Below are 15,440 nucleotides of genomic sequence, written 5' to 3'. Positions count from 1 at the left end.
CTTATATCTTCAAGATTATTTCATTTTAGAGTGGAAATTCTTTTATCTCGAGTGTAGGAAGTTTTGTTCTATGACTTCGATGTGTAAATGAAAAAATCAAAAAATTAGAAAATCGAAACGTTTGGGTTTCTTGTTTTAGAGTCATTTAGCAACGTCAAAAGCAAATTAACCGTTAGCGCAATTAAACTTCTACACAACGATTCCCTAGTTCGAACCTTATAAGTATATGAAGCTGTGATACGTGCACAAGTTAGGGTCGCTAGAATATCTTGAAACCGCCTTCATTTCATGATTAAATGATAATGTGTTTGTGTTTCCGCCTTTTTCTATGCAATGCTTTATTATCCTCAAGTGCCATAGCTGCATGGCTCTTTCTCTCCTTAAATAGACATAACATGAATTTATTCATTAACATGAATATATATGTGTATCATTAGCCTTTCTATCATGCTAGTCAGGGATGGGAGGGACCTTTCTATTACGAACGCGTTTATCGTCATCGCGGTAGCCAATCAAAATCGAGACACCTGGAAGTTCGAACAGCAGACGAACTGTTTAACAAAGTTGTATGAGGGATACAATTTTCGGTGTAGGTTTAACAAACTGCGACAACTGAATATTAAAAATGATCGCCGATTCGTGAATAAATATCTCAACACGATGTCCGAATGTGATATTGATCTTTTAAAGGAAATTATATTAAGTGCGTACAATGTTTTTCCTAATCCAAAACTGAAAACTGTTGGTAAAATGCTAAGCCTTGGCCATAAAGAAAATGAAACGGTTGAAAATTAACTACCAATATCTGAATTGGTGAGAATTGATCTTGCTGGTTTTTTTACCTGCTGTTGGAGGTAAAATTAATGCGGTAGTTGATCAATTTACAAGCATAATTAGCCTTTCGCATGACGAGAGCTTTAGCTTTAAAAACAAACGGGCGGAATTCTCTGACGTCACGCAAACTAAGCCCCTCCCATCCCTAAATATGTAGTTTAACTAGTCAACGCATATACATGTTAAATGAGTAAATTCATGGTCATAAGTTAATTGACGAAAACGGTCGATATAAAGCAGTGGTATTCTGGCTAGATTTCTCTTCGGGTCTACAAGGGACACTTAAAAGTACATGTTTTGACATCTGATTCTTGAGATTGAACGGCAACAGAATGAAATTGCATCTTTGTGGAATGTCAAAAAATAAATTGAGATGTCGTAAGGAAGAAAACGTTATGCATAATTTAATTAAAATCGGGATCGTCAGGCACTTCTAGATTAAACCTTAAAAGAACGGTCTTTTTCTAAATGTAAATGAAAAATATTAAAAAAAGTAAATGATCTCTTATTGCAAAATTAGTATTTAATTAGTCTTAATATCAAATTAGTGGCGTCTGCTAAACAGAACCTACCTTACCCTTACCCTTACCTCTCTCAGCCTGTGAGAATTGCGTAATCAATAGTGTAGGAGTAAGATTTTCGGTGTAGCTAAACTAAAACTATGGCTGCGCAGAAGCTTTCGTTTTTAAGACTAATTAAATGCTAATAATTTAGTAATAAGAGATTATTTTTTTCTATATTTTTTCTTTTATATTTAGAAAATGGACGTTTTTTGAAGGTATAATGTTATGTAAACTGAACTTTTTCTTTAAGCACGAGCATCGGGATTACTTGAAAACATATAGCATAACATAAGCATTAAGAAAAGTAATTTTTAAAGAGAACAATTTGTATTTGGTAATTTTCATCGTTTATTTATCTTGTGATTACTGTAAATCGCATTTGGGCTCGTTTATGTATCCCTTCCCATCCAATATACATTTTTAATTAAACAATGCCTGTTTTTACTAAGCTTCGAAGGCCAGGTCAATTATTCCATTGCACGAAAGAGCAAATTTTGTCCCGCTCGAGATATCACCTGATATTCAGAAACAAACGCTGTTTGTAACGAAGAGAATGGACTTGAAAAATGTAACGATTCTTGTGAGTGCCTGGGAGGTAATAAACATTTTAATACTCTTGAAGTCACACTATTGATATCCTAGTTGTTGTTAGTAAGATGTTACCACTCTGTAACACACTACAAATAGAACCAAAAATGTTTCCCAGAACCATTTTTAACTGCTCCTTTTAAAAATAATAATAATAATAATCTAAGCTTTGTCTACGAAGGGATTTCCACACTAAGCCTGTGGCTTATTTACAGGTGGGTCCCTTTACAATGCATAGAGGGGTGGTGGCTAGCCCGTATGCCACAGCTAACCTACAGCGCCCTATACTAACTATTACCGTTAACCTCTGCAAGTTTTGATGGAAAGGAGAAACCGGGTTAGACCGCGGAGGAAAACTCCTTTTAACAAGCGGGGAGAGAACTTGCAAACTCTACGCAGAAGGATTTGTTCCCGGATTTTCACCCGGTGCCACAGTCCGGGATCGAACCCGGGATCCTCTTGCTGCGAGGCGAAAGCGCTAACCGCTACGCCACCCCACTAAAGTGAACTTATTTAGATTAGTCATTGCACGTATATCTAATCTCACACACAAAATAGTATATTGTTTCTTCAGAGTGAAAATTATATGATTTTCAAATACACCAAAAATCTGAACTCTCATGTGAATAGCAAAAACGGTTTTATATTATAAATTATTATATGTATTGCAATTTGAAATTAAAGGACCACCGACAACAGAATCAAAATTTTCGTGTTTTCTGTACAGGGTGATAGATTTTATATCAAATATTATCCCTCTTAAAGGATTTAATTATTAAAACTTTATTTAAAATGTTATTACAAAAAGTTCAAATTGTATAGGATAGCCGCTCAGATTTTAAAGATTCTAGGTTTAACCTACGTGCAGCGCCTCTCTAGGGAATTTAGTGTAACTATCGACGCCAGCTGATCGTAACTTCTAGGAGGTAGACCGTAGCTCCCGCGAGTGCGCGTCGGGTCTAGCCAAGGCTTACAGGATTTGTCAAGGGAAATTTTTCGGATTATGTTAGTTTTTTCTGTTAAACAACTTGAACATCCAAGAATCGCGCATCGTTTATTGTTAGGCATCGCAAAATAAATCTCGATCAAATGTAAATTAACTAGCGATAACGGATAATTGAAAAAATTAGCCGAGGCCTAATACCACAAGACCGCCGCCATAGAATGATAGAAATTAGATCGCTGTCAGCGGAAAACCGGGAATGAAACTCGACGCGAAAGAGATGGCGCTACACGTAGGTTCTTTCTGGCGGTCTAACTAAACTTTTTGTTGGGGGGTGAAACTGTATCTTTCGCTGTTAATTACCTAATTAAATTTTTATCGTATTCTGATGAAAATTGGAAATTAACCATTTTTTGGTGTCCTCTATATATTTTCATGGTTTTTAAACAAATTTTTTCTGGTGACGGTTCTCCTTTAAGTTTAATCGATATGACAGATTTGGTTTCAATTGCGTAGTTCAAACATTTGTTAGGATTGGAAATTTTACAACAGAAACGGGTATAAATGCGGCGTCACCCCCCCCCCACCATATAGATCATGTTTGCATAAGTACGCTTGTGGTTGCTGGTTGGTATCATTTTGACCTTAAAACGATGTTACTCCCAATCTTGATGGACTCAATTAAGCTCACTTATTGCTATGATTTCAATTTTTAAAGGAGTCAGTTTCTTTATATAAATAATACCACAAAGATATTATTTAGACGTCACAAACATTGTTATATATGCCATCTAATTTTTTTCCTGTTTTACAGGGTCATTTAAAAAATGGCAAATTTGCTTACCCGACTTGGTCTACAGAATATTCCTTACCTTACGATTTTTTATTTTCTTACCCAAAAGACAAGCAAGTTAAACAAAGTTCAACAAATTCTTCTTGTCATAAAATTCCAATTCACATTTTCAAAACACCTACTTTTAATATTATGAAATACGTTCTTCCTCAGAGTCAATGTTATAGTTTGGGATGAAAAACTAAATAAGGTAATTAACAGTAAAGTCTTGGGTACTTAAGAAGAGAAACCTCTCTGTGAAGCCAGTTTAGTTGTAGAGTAATTAAATAGCTTTTATACACGTACTGTATGTGGTATAAATCGGTTCTTAAAGGGAATGAGAAGCTTCGTTTGAAAAACCTCTAATTTATATAACAAACGATAGAATTAATTTCTGTGAATTCAAAAATATCAAGCTTTTAATTCTCTGATTTCTGGTTATTTGCCAATATACATTTGAAAATGCTTCAGATGAAATTATTTGAAATGCAATTTTTTGAAAGGCTAAAACGTTTCCCGTAGGCTGACGTCACAGATATATTTTTTTCGCGTGAGATGGTGCCACTCTCTCCGCTATCAGATCCAGAGTTGCGACTGGCGAGAAGCTCGAGACGCGTATAGAATTCCCGCGCTTTTTTGCTCACGTCATAGTGATGCCATCAAACGGGTGAACAAGCTCGACAAGGCAAAATTATTGATATATCGAAACTGAGTTTTCGTGATTTTTCAATGGATTTTAAAAATAGAAACTTTGGTTCATTTATATTAAAAACTTGATATTTTGAAAGTAGAGACTTGAAAGTGTAACATAATACCACTTTCGTGGTAAAATATGATATAAAATTGTAAATTCGCATTCCCTTTAAGGTGGAGACAGCCAAAGAAGCTGTAGCGTTAGTGAATTATTTCCCTCCTCGTGTGGGGAGGTTTATTCCTAGAAGCAAAAGTATATAGGTATAATGACAAAAAGTACACTTCGTTGAAACTTTCTTGCGCCGTGTAATATGAGAAGCCACCGTTTATCCCAGAATAGCGTCGACCCCCTTTACGTACGATTACTATCCCGAGCGTGACACTGGGAGGCTCATAAAGAGCCAGATGCTAGCTCTAGCACCAAAAATTAACGTTTTGGATAGCCAGCATAATGTACTACTTTCTATAAACCTATGACGTCAAGCAGCTCTTCCCTGATTGGTTAATTCGTGTAGGGACATGAGAGAAGGGTAGTTTGCATCCCAGTTTACATGTCTTTTACAGCCAAAGACAGATCATTGTTAATGAAGTGTGCTTTCTGTTTCATTATCTATGTACTTTTGCTATAGGCTTAGAATATATGATGTAGCTTGCACAGGCTCGAGAAGGTAGCGATTTTATATTTACTTTCATTCCTAAATTTACACAAAATCTCTCAGAGGTTTCACCAGTAGCTAATAAAATAAAGTAATCCTAATTTGAACTTTCTAATTCTTAGAAATATGATATACGTTTTTGGAGCTTAGGTTTGACATTTGCCGTATTACAATACTTTCAAAATACATTTAACGAAACGTTTACCAGCGAAATCAACTATTTTGAACAAAAAAGCCTCAGCAAATTCTGCGAAAAAGATTTCGCCTCGTTTGATACACTGTTCAACGTTTTTACCAAAAGGGTAACTATTAATTTAAGTATTGATCTAGAGCGACCCTTTGTGCGAGTTAAATGGCAAAGAATAGCTCTTCACATGTTCAATTTCCTAGGTTTTCGAATTTTGTTGCTCCACAGAATATGCAAGAATGAAATGAGAAGCTGAAACTTGTTTTTCTATAAAGTGACCACCCTTGCTTATCTCGTTGCCCGTTCAGCTTAATTATTTCATAATAAAAATTACTATATAAACAATTCCACTTTTTCTTCTTTTGTTCCACCTTTTTCCATTGCCTTTCTCCTGACTTACCCAAAATATATCGCAGTGCACCACTTCTACTTGCAATTTCATGAAACATTTGCCCATTTTTTTAGCTGTTATTTTTGAAGTATTCTATCACTCGTTAGAGATGTAACACCAATGTGATAGAACATATGTATTAAACGATGAATAAACCTAGAGTCCCACCGTGGGATCTCGAGATCGACGTTTCACGATACACATTTTGTCGAGCATGAATCTTTATAAAATACGGGTGGAGCCACCTATTAATCATTCGAAGAACTTGTTTATTACCTTCTGCTGCAATAATCTGTGTAACCAGCTGTCAAGATAGTTTTAAATGTGATAAATAAAATACGCGAGTTAAATAATAAAAAATCAAGACCTTTTTAATCTAATAAATAGATGAAATAAAAATCATAACGATGTATCTCATTACAAATAAGCGAGTAACAGTTGTAATTAGTTCCGCTAGAGGCTCACAGCTGGCGCTGTCACGTTTTGATAAACGTCCTTGATAAAAACTATGTGTTTCGCGGTGAGCCGATTTGAATTGTAACTCTTTCTATTTCATTGTGTAACACCAACCTTAATTCAAGGTTTGATGCACAGTGATCCAACGCCATTAGTTAGTGATATTTCTACAGTTGAGCCTTTTAATTTTAAAAGGAAATAGATCAGTGGTACTGAGAGGGGATGAGATATACGGGGGACGTAACGTGACTAACGTCAATATTGGTAGTCTGAATTGTATGGCCTGAGCTGACGACTTCCAATATGGTCGCCAAAACCGAGATAAAAGATAGGAGGTGTGACGCCACGTGAACGTTCGTGGTAGCAGACTTTACCTGTCATGGAATTAATGTTGGAGGATCCCGGCTAAGGTGATAACCCTTAGAAAGTAGACCCGAAAAGTTGCTGAAGCACACCATCCGTTAGGTCAAGGATCTCCCACAAAATAAGTTCATACGAAAAATGCTACATCCAATATAGAAATTATTATTATCAGGGATAGATTTAATTTTAGAAGTAGGAATGGAGAACGGTTAGTATTTACTTCAGTCCGACTCATCGCCCAGAATAGAGCCCCTCCCGCCAACACGTAACGAAAAGTTCAAATTACCTTATTGGCTCACTTAAACTACGTTTTGATGACGTTGCTGACGGCGACGGCGAAAAAAACGTAATTCCTTTTTACCTCTGTCGCTATGACCCGCCTTTTCTTTCATATCTCCTTCCCAGGGAAGGGGGTCCGGGACTTTGACGCGCGCCCACATTACTCTGTTCTCCATTCCTACTTCTAATATTAAATCTCGCCCTGTTATTATACAAGTGGGCATTATGATCTTTAGAGGGGAAAATATTCAGCTTCCTTGAATTACAATTCTTAGTTTTAAACTCGTCTTGAACGGAATTTGTTTCAGCTTTGGTTCCTTATTGTTTGCACGTTCATCTTATTTCGATTTAAAAATATTCTCAAGTTGATAATTCCAAAAAGAAGGTTCTGTAGATTCCAATTGTTCATCGTCGAATCATTTCCACTGCTCTATAAAGGTAAGACATTCAATCACTTTCCGTAACATTCTTGCAAGAAATTAATTGACGAATTATTTAATTTTACTCGGATAATCAAAAAATTTAATAATTTGCAACTGTCAAAAATTTCTCCTTTAGTTAAAAAATATATGAAATAAAAAAACTCACATCATAAAACTGATTTTGATGAAATCAGTATTAGAGTTCGAATATTTCCCTCATCATTTATTCGTTAGTTTCTTATCTAAAATATTGAATCAAGGAAGAAAATTATTGTTCTTGAATAATTGAACACCCCTAGCTTGCAGTCTATTTCGTAGATAGCTTAATTCTAATTGCGGTTAAGCCTAATTTAGCGAGTACCCTTTTACTAAACAATATTGATTTTATAGTTTAATTTGAAAAATGTTAATGCCAATGGTTTGATTTTTACCAGCCTTTCAAAGTAAACTGTCGTCTTATTTTTTAACGGGCGTGCATTTTGTGGGACTCTTTCTTTTATTGGAAATTTACATAGCTTCGCTTTCCACAAAAATGACGATAAAAGTTGAATGCAATATTGACACTTTAAATGATTTGATGAAACAGCCAAAAAGTACCAATTGCAATTCATCTGGAATCATGGGAATTAGCATACTTCTTGCAGGTTTGTAATCATTTATATAACCTAAATAGCGCTTCGACATATAACAAGTTGGTAAACCGAAATTTTAACTCTCCGAGTCGAGACGAAGACTATCTACCTACATATTAAACTGACTATTAAACTGAATATTCAACTAATGCTAGAGAGTATGCAGCCAGTATGACGTACAAGATGGCGGCCGCTGCTAAGTCGGAGGAGTCGTGTTTTTTTTCGCTCTCTCTCTCGTCTTTTTTTGGTGGGGAGATTAATATAAAATATAATTTTTCAATTTGTTATTTAAAGTTAATTATAATTAAGATACTAAATAAGATTATTAAAAACTTACAAATAGGCCTATATACAATTTTTCGGATTGAAATTCAATTGGTTTAATAACCATATGGTGTGGTAGTATAATCGGGGAAAACTCTGACTTTGTCGACGACTACTTGATATATTTTTGTTTGATCTATTGTAATGAGGGTATGATTGGCAGGCGACGTATTTGGGGGCCAATGGGTACTTGGATAGAATTCATTTCAGGTTTCCCCTGGTTGTTTACGCCTAATAATTTTTTCAATATAACAAAATTAACGTGGTTTTCTGTTGAAGAATTTAAGTAGAAGCCTTTAACTTTAATTGTATTTGTGAATTTGGCGACCCCTGTTAAGGCGGGGAGACGGGGTTTTTCTGTCTCTTCTCCCTTTTTTATTGATAACAAAGGATGATTTTGTAGGCTTATAGTGTTGTAAGTTTATAAATAAAGACCATAATATAAAGTAAAACATTATTTCACATTACTGTCAAATTTTGTTCTTATTTTTATCTAAAGTTAATTACGACTAATATATTAAAAAATATAAATTGTTAAAATCTATACAAATATATACAATTTTACATATTAAAATTTTATTTGATATGTCCGCAAGGCGCAGTGGTAAAATAGGGAAAGACTAACTTTATCGACAACGACCGGATATGTTTTTGTTTGATCTATTGTAATTAAAGTATGATTAGGCTGGAGGCGTATTTGGGGGGAGGGCATTGGGTACTTGTACTGAGTTTATTTCGGGTTTGCCTTGATTGTTTACACCTAACAGGTTTTTCATGATTTTCGGTAGATGAATTTAAGTGAAAGCCTTTAAAATGTATTTGATTTATTCTATAATAATTCCATCAATCTTTGTAAAGAGGATAAAAATCTGAATATTTTTTTTAAATTTTACTTACGACATTAAGTTTTGCAAGTGATTAAATATGCTAGGTATACCTAAGGCAGGTGAGTGAGAGTTGAGTTCAATACGTTTTCCTTTCGTAAATAGGAAGACAACCCCTTTCTTATTCATAACAATGGTATGAAAGTTTGCTGTAATACATTTGGTGTACGTACGATCATAGATAAAGATCGTAATATAAAGTAAATAAGACAAGAATAAAGACCATGTTTTGGTCTGATCTATTGTAAGTTAGCGAAGTATTTGGAGGCCAGTGGTTACTTGTATATAGTGCATTTCTGGTTCTTATTGGTTATTTAAGCCTTTTTTCATACAATCCAAATTTATATGATACTCAGTTGGCGAATTCAAGTAGAAACCAAAAACTTCCATAATATTTCCCATTCCTTCCTCCTCTCATATCTCTATGGGCTTATAGATGTAGGCCCTAATATAAGGTAAATAGAGCTTTTCAAGAATAAAGATCATAATATAAAGTAAATTTACTCCTTTGTATTTTGCTATAAAAGCATAATATCTAATTTTAATATGAAATTGATATAATCTAAACAAATTTCATCTAATTTTAAAATGAAATTGATATAATCTAAACAAATTTCATCTAATTTTAAAATGAAATTGATATAATCTAAACAAATTTCTCCTATCTGCGTGACTACGGTGTAAATTTAAGATTCTTCTTCACGGTTATCACGTTCTATTTCTTGCTTCCGCCTTTTCACGCGGTCTGTGTAAGAAATTTTAAAGGGGTAGGAATCAAATTACAAAAATGTTAAAATTCGTCATGTGTTTGACACGTTTCGGGTGTACGAGGAACGTTCTTCACATAGTCTATTAGATCGAGGAACGTTTGAATAATATTTAAACCGCCATTTATGATAAAACCGAGTAATGTTGAAGGTATATTACCAGGATCTAAGTGTAAATAAGAGCATAGAAAATAATAAAACTTGTATATTTTGACTATGTTCCAAGGCTTATTTACGGCCATTTCGTCAAGTGTCCAGCGAAGTGCTTCAGCGTCCATGTTGAGGTTTTGACGATTGATGTTCGACTGTGAAGTACTATTATTTTCTCACGTTCTTTATACTAGATTCCTACCCCCCTCTCTCTTCCTCCTCTCAAGGGAGTCAAGGCCAGATACTAACAATACAAAGTACTAGCAAAGGCCATCGCCGCTGATTTCCGACATGTTTAAACACGTCTAATATTGTTTGGCAGTGAACAATAGGTGATATAAGATTCAAATTGGATTGACAGGGTGTCAAATAGTCGTATAACAAAACAACGAATTTAGAATAGATTTTATAATTCAACAAAAGGAATAATTACAACAAAAGAGTTGGTGCATCATTCCATTAGGTGGGGGCTTCTTCAACAATGACATTGGGTCTTTGCAGATGTTAGGAAAGATTTTCTTCAATCAATCAAATGTCCAAATTTCCCCCAAAAAGAGTTAAGGATAAGCTTACTGAGGCATCTCAACCCTTCGTTCTTTTCAATTTTATCTATATCTAGATCTATCCCCTCAACTTCTTTGTAGTTCCTGACTTAGTTTTCTTTGTCCTCCCGGGTGATGCACTCGGCAGGGAAACCGCTAGCCAGAGTTTTGTACTCTAAAAAGGCGTTTACGTAGTCTTTAAAAAGACCGCCTTGTTTAGTCTCTGTGTTGTATTGCGTTATTTTGTAGGACCAGGCTTCATGCATGCGTAGGGTTCGAAAATTACCGTAATTTTGGAAAATGGTAAATTACGCCGTAATTTACCGCGTAAATTACCGTTCATGGTAATTTACGAAAATTAAAAATTGAATTATATTGATCGTTTTTAAGTTAAATAATGAAAATATCACTTGAACACAGCTATTCTTTTTATAGCATAGTGTTTTACAATATTTAAACACCGAGTTTTGATGTTTGCAACTCAAAATACTTTTGAACAGCAACATCCACTTTCTTCTTCTTACCAATTTTGCGAATTTTTGCTATTTCACGTTTTTAAAACAAAATTCTAGAGAAGGGCCGATAACAGTTTAGTCAAATTTCGGTGCCGATATATCGGTTTAGTCAAATTTCGGTGCCGATATATCGGTTTAGTCAAATTTCGGTGCCGATATTGGTTTCGGTATGGGTCCATCTCTAGAAAATTCTAACAACTACAGCTTTCCAGCTAAAGCAAACGAACTCGACAACAAGAATAGACGAGAAAATCAAATTTCATTTCCTTAATCAAATTTTTCCCACGCTTGCCGTTCAACCTTTTATGACTTACTCATATATCATGGGAAGAAATAAGTGTGTATGCACGGGTAGAGCAAAATATGGAGCTTTTAGACCATTTTCCAAGTGTTAGAAATAAAAATTCGGTGGTAAATTACCATCGTGGTAATTTACCAGCGTAAATTACCACGGTAATTACCAGGGTAATTACCGTTTTCGTAATTTACCCGAGAAAATCGTAAATTACAGTTACCCTGGTAAATTACCGTGTAAATTACCATGGTAATTTACCGATTTAGAACCCTATGCATGCGCGTGATTTTGTATCCTCGCTCTACGGCGTATCTCAACTCGTCGGTAACCCAGGTACCCCGCAGCTCTCTCTGATCTGGTGTGTGTGAGCAGTCACCTAATTAAATTTGCTAGTTATACTTACGACAGGTGTGAAAGGACGGAGTTCAATACTTTTTCCTTTCGTAGAAAGGAAGGTAACCCCTTTCGTATTCTTTACAATGGTATGTAAGTTTGCTGTTATACATTCGGTCCACGTAGGATTAGAGATAAAGATCATAATATAAAGTAAATAAGACAAGAATGAAGACTATGTTTTTGGTCTGTTCTATTGTAATAGGGTAAGTTAGCGAAGTATTTGGAGGCCAGTGGCTACTTTCATATAGTGCATTTCTGGTTCTTATTGCTTATTATAGATTTTTTTACATACAATCCAAATTTATGTGATTCTCAGTTGACGAATTTAAGTGATTCTCAGTTGACGAATTTAAGTAGAAAGCAAAAACTTTCGTAATATTTCCCATTCATCTGTCACTTTCTCCTTTCATATCTCTATGGGCTTATAGATGTTTGCCCTAATTTAAAGTAAAAGAGCTTTTCATGAATAAAGATTATAATATAAAATAAATTTACTCCTCTTTTTTATTTTGCTATAAAAGCAAGAGATCTAATTTTAAAATGAAATTGATATACAAGGTAGATTCACTAAAAAATATCTGAGCTTAGATTGTCACATCTATGTCATAGTGGAGGGGGAGGGAGAAGTTAGTATACTCCCGTCACGACTGTATTATCTATGCAGAGTTAACTTCTTAATACAAAGGTAATTAAATTTGCGTAGTATAAAATTTATTTTAGAGTATAGGCCATAGTTTACCATTCTTTATGACTCTCATAATAAGTAGTACTTGATTTATTCTAAATTAACTTCTATCTTCAAAAGAAAGTTGATATTAACTATCATTAAATTTAGTGTAAGGCATTAAGCTATTTTTTAAATTAAAATGCCAAGTCAAATATTTTTGAGAATAAAACTTTGCATTACTTAAAGATCTTAGATCAGTGGCCTCTCTCTCGCTCGCAGTCTATGGTACTGAGAAAGGTACCGAAGCTATTATAGTATCTACCCGATATACGAAGAAATTTACTACCCCTTCCCTCCCCCGCAAACCAATTTTTTGAGATGTTTACCCCCAATAAACCCTCCCATCTGTGACGTATGCAATATCTTTGAAAATATTCTTATTTTAATTAAAGAGGACCATTATAAAAAATGTACAGTCGCCGCAATTAAAAACTTTCTCTCTCGCGACGTCTTGTTTCAATCATAAGCCGCAAATTATTGATCTGATACAATGGGTATAAAAAAACGTATCTTATATTGTTGTTTCAATAAATTTTTTACTAAGCGTTTTTTTTTACACTCTCCACTTTCCATTTCCAACTGCTAAATAGGGGGTTTTGAATGATTGGGATGATTTTAAAGAGAAGGTGAACAGTTGAGCATAGCTCGTCCGAATTACCGAATGACATTCCAGTAAAGGGAGAGTGATGTTAATTGCAAAATTCTGAATACACGTTCCCCACGGAATCAATGCCTTGAGCCATATTCTTATGGATAAAGATACCCTTTAATGTTGCACAAAGATATAATCAACAATTGTGGAATGAAACTTCAAATCTTCCTCCGGTGAAGATATGGCCACGGGTGCGACATTCTGTTCCACTATGGTTCGCAAATGCCAGGGGGTGGAGAAATATTTCTATCTACATTAGTGGTTGATTCTTGATGTCAGATTCAACATAAGTCTGCACGAACGTTTGGTTGAAAACGGCGCATTTCGGAGAGAACCATCTAGAAATTCAATGGCCAACCAATTCCCTTAATATGTCACCCCCCCAGTAGCAAAATCGACGTTGGGCCAACGGAGTCGGCTCGAGATTCAACCGACACTGCCCTATACTGCCGCAAAATGGTCGGTAGACTTTCCTTTTGACAGTCGAAATGTCCTACCCGAAAATGGGTCGGTCCGGCGGTTTTCCAACCTTTTCAAACGTGCACGGAAAATTTTCGGGATTTCCAAAATGAGGTCGGGATAGAAATTTTGCCAGCTCTTTAACCGACTCTAAAAAGTAAGCTTGGCCAGCTCTTACATTATCAAACAAGAAGTCGGCTTTGTTATCTGGTTATGGTCGGATTATTAATCTAATTGCGGTCGGCTTTATCGACTGTTATTTGTCGGATTTATGGCTTTTTTGTGGTCGGCTTTATGGTTTGTTTAGGGTCGGCTTTATAACTTGTTTAGGGTCGGATTTACGGCTTGTTTAGGGTCGGCTTTACGACTTGTTTATGGTCGGTTTTATGGATTGTTTATGGTCGGCTTAATGGATTGTTTATGGTCGGCATTATGGATTGTTTATGGTCGGCAGTAGAATTTTTTAAAGGTCGGTTTAGAGATCTTTTACTGTAGGTAATGCGAAGTGTCTCTAAAGATTCCCTTCCATTGGAACGTAATCCCATTCAACCGAATCCAAAGAAGGGAGGTCCCATTGAACCGAATTCTGCACCTTGGGCGGTTTACGAAAAGTGGAGATAGTCATGAATGACTGCACTTAACGTTAATGTACACTGCAGTTATCTCCGATAAAAACGAAGTAGCAATGAGTTCACCGTGGAAACTGTTTTAAAGGCTTATGTAAATTTAAGGGAAAGCCAAAATAGGCCGTAAACCGTAACATTTTCTTTAATGTTACTTTAAAATGATACTTAAAACGAGAGATTTTATATTTATATCAAGGTGAATAAACATATTACACTATATTGTTGATTCTAAAATTTTATTTTATGTTTTGTTTGTAATACAAATCCAAGTGTCTTTGATTTGTCTTAAAACATATGAAAATAATATATAGCTCCCTATAAGTATGAAACGTAGTACATTTTCATACTACAGCATTTGCTCCCAAATTTGACGCGCTTATGCTTTTACGCCCCGTGGGAGAAGTTTCAGTACTACGAGTAAAAGGGGGGCGAAACCATCGCCGCCACCTAAGGTGCCCGCGAAAGGCACGATGGGCCGGGGAAATATCGCCGCGCAAGTAGAGACACTCTGATACTCCTTACCTCGTACCAGTGTAGGCGCCATCTATTAATTTATTATGATAATTTTGCAATGTACTTAATCAGTTATAATTATCATAACAATAATTTCAAGACTTTCAACTATTTAATTACGATATAAAATTTGAAAATTTCTTAATCAAATATTCCAACTTTTTAACGCCAAAAGCTCTTAATAGGTGGCATTAGAAACGTTTTACAAATTGCAATGGAAGAAAATGCTATTAACATGGCTTAAATGGAGAGTTTCATACTTATAGGGAGCTATATATTACTTTCTTATGCTTAAAATAACGAAATTTGAAATGTTTGGTATTGATCGGTAGGTAGTCAGATATGTCGACCTCTCGACCCTTGTTGTAAATTTGATAAAAACCCATGTTAGTTGGTAAGGCGTTGAGCAGCCGACCTAGTCCTTCCATACACCAACCGACTTAAAATGTATCTATCAGCCAACTCTATTTGTTTGTTCTCACGTCCAATTTCAAAGCGGAGCTAGTAACTGAAGTTGGATAAGAGTCGGACTTTAGTTGTAAGTGCCGATTAGACCATAAACCGACGAATCTACCTCTAACCGACTCAAACGCGGAAGAAGCTTCATAATCTGAAATCTTTAGTATGATCGGCAGGTAGTCGGATATGCCGACCTCTCGTCCCTTGTTGTTACTTTGATAAAAACCAATGTTAGATGGTAAGGAGTTGAGCAGCTGACCTAATCCTTTCTTACACCAACCGACATAAAATG

At 35.3% G+C, this 15,440-nt stretch overlaps 1 long non-coding RNA gene across 1 annotated transcript in view; it reads left to right on the top strand.

The window, feature by feature from the left end:
• The window catches only part of LOC149597066 (uncharacterized), a 583,612-nt gene that overhangs the window by 398,855 nt on the left and 169,317 nt on the right, over window positions 1-15,440 (top strand). The gene's annotated exons all lie outside the window — the stretch shown is intronic.

The sequence above is a fragment of the Phalangium opilio genome, unplaced genomic scaffold, assembly GCF_054372755.1.
Source record: "Phalangium opilio isolate 3A_F unplaced genomic scaffold, DU_Popi_V2 ptg000390l_1, whole genome shotgun sequence".
Classification (NCBI taxonomy): Eukaryota; Metazoa; Arthropoda; class Arachnida; order Opiliones; family Phalangiidae; genus Phalangium; species Phalangium opilio.
Note: the sequence above shows the minus strand (reverse complement) of the source record. Positions and strands in the feature narration are given on the sequence as shown.